Here is a 2,652-nt window from a genome sequence, read left to right as displayed (position 1 = left end):
ATTTTACAGATGTGAAATTGAGGCTCAGTTCATTCCTGGGCATATAGTGAGTAGATGGCAGGGTGTCTAACTTCAAAACTGGGCCCAGATTGGTGCCAGGGTGACCCACAGATAGCGTGGAAGCATGGCAGTGGGTTAAGGAAAAGAGTAACGAACATTCACTGAAAGTTTCCTTTGTGCCAGGCACGGTACTTGGCGCTTTATATGCATTAGCTGACCTTCTCTCTCTCTCCATGGCAGAGGCTCTCAAAAGTATGTGACAAAATGAGAGAGTGGCATGGACATATATACACTACCAAACGTAAAATAGATAGCTAGTGGGAAGCAGCCGCATAGCACAGGGAGATCAGCTCGGTGCTTTGTGACCACCTAGAGGGGTGGGATAGGGAGGATGGGAGGGAGGGAGACGTAAGAGGGAAGAGATATGGGAACATATGTATATGTATAACTGATTCACTTTGTTATAAAGCAGAAACTAACACACCATTGTAAAGCAATTATACTCCAATAAAGATGTAAAAAAAAAAAAAAAAAAGTATGGCTCTGACCTGCAACATCAGCCGATTCTTGGGCCCCACCCCAAACTTGCTAAATTAGAAACTCCGGGGGTAGGGCCCAGCAATCTGTGTTATTTAAGAGCATCAAGTGATTCTGATGCAGGCAAGCGTGAGTTGAGGAGAGGCACACGTGGAGATTCTTATTTAATTGGTCTGAGTGGGGGCTAGACTTCGCTGGGTTTTACAGCGCCCCAGGAGATCCGAATGTGCACCCGGGACTCTAATGACTGCCTTAGGAGCAGCTCCCACCACTAGCTCCATTTTATAGGTGCAGAAGCTCTGGGAGATTAGTGGGCGTGTTCGAGGTTATATAGCCACGTAGCAGGAGGGGGAGCTGGAATTCAAAGTCCCTGCCTTTCCACTTCCTCTCCTTCCTCCCATTCTTTACTTTTTGTTTAATATAGATCCTGTGTGTTGTTTCCGCAAGCTGCTCTCTTTCGGAAAGTACCTGAGGCACGATATCGCCATCTAGTGGCCATTGCTGAGAACTGACGAGCAGCTTCAGGACTTCCAATGACTGTGTTCTCAGGGGACACAGGTGGGAGGAGAGAAGGTGACGTGTCTGAGTTGCTTAGACAGACGTTTTTGGGAGACGTGGGCCCATGTTTCCAAAAGATGTCTTTTGAGACAAGGAGAGTGGCATGATGGCAGGTTTCATGTTTAAGCTCCGCTGATTAGAGGTCATTCACAAACCCCAGGAAGGGCTGGAGAGAGAGTCTCTTCTTGATCAAACTTGAGTCAGTATCTGTAACTTTCTCCTGCGCCCATCTGTGTACTTCCTTGAAAAATCTAGTTTTAGCAAGAATGCTGCTAAGTCAGTTTAACCAGAGCCTCGAAATCCGATATGGTTCCTCACCCTGCAGCATCCTCTAGGTGATGTCTGAGCTCCCTGGCCTGTCTTCAGCAAGAATCCTATTAGGTCAGTTTATCCAGAATCCCCCTCACCCCTGATGTTTCCTCTTGGTAATTTTCCATCCACTGACCCCCACTCATCCTGATCCTTGGCTATAAATTCCCACTTGCTCATGCTGTTTTCAGAGTTGGGCCCAATCCCCCTACCCCCAACCCCAAATCTTATTGCAGTGGTCCCTGTACCTGTGGCAGTGGTCCTGAATAGAGTCTGCCCTACCATCTTTAACAAGCACCATAAATATATTTTTTCCTTTAACGCTGGGGAGGCTGGGTCCTAGGCAGGGCTGCAAGGGGAGGCAGAAAGGAATCTGAAATGATGGATAGTCATTTGGGCAGGAAAGCTCAGCTCACCTCCGTGTGGGCATTGATTCATTCCACAGACAGCCACTGTGTGTCAGGTCTGAGGTGGTGCTGGCTCTCAGACATTGCGGGGGGAAGCGTAGAATATTTGGGGTACTCAATCCCCTGTGGTCCCATCAGGTCTGTTCTTGGCCCTGGGAGGGACTCCAGTGATGGCAGGTGGGGTGGGGCACCTGAGGTGGCTATGCCGGGGGGGCAGCCTCTTGAAGCTGGTGCCTAGGGTCTAAATAGGAGCCCACAGAGATGAATCAAACTTGATGGCTGCTGCCTACTCTGCTTGCTCCTGTGGGATCGAACAAGGGCCCCTAGGAAGTGCCTCAGAACCTCTTAGGTTCTGGCATGGCTGGGGTTCTCACCAGGGGCAGGGACGTTGAAAGAACTAAAGCATCCGAGGAAGGAGGGAGTGATTGGCTATGGGGAGGGCACTCATAGGAGGTACACATAACAGAAGATTTACCATCTTAACCATTTTAAACTGTACAGTTCAGTGGCATTCAGTACATTCACATTGCTGTGCACATAAACCACCACCCATCCACAGCACTCTATCCATGTGGCCAAACAAAGCTCTAGACCCATTAAACAGTAGCTCCTCATTCTCCCCTCACCCAGCCCCTGGCAGCCACCAGTCTACTTTCTGTCTTTATGATTTTGACTACTCCAGGACCTCATTCATGCAAGTGGAATCCAACAGTATTTATCTTTTTGTGACCAGCTTATTTCACTTAGCATAATGTCCTCCAGGCTCACCCATGTTGCAGCATGTGTCAGAATTTCATTCCTCTTTAGGCTGAATAATATTCCATTGTATGCACATACCACA

Source organism: Kogia breviceps, chromosome 18 (assembly GCF_026419965.1).
Source record: "Kogia breviceps isolate mKogBre1 chromosome 18, mKogBre1 haplotype 1, whole genome shotgun sequence".
NCBI classification, from domain to species: domain Eukaryota; kingdom Metazoa; phylum Chordata; class Mammalia; order Artiodactyla; family Physeteridae; genus Kogia; species Kogia breviceps.
This window is presented reverse-complemented; position numbering follows the sequence as displayed.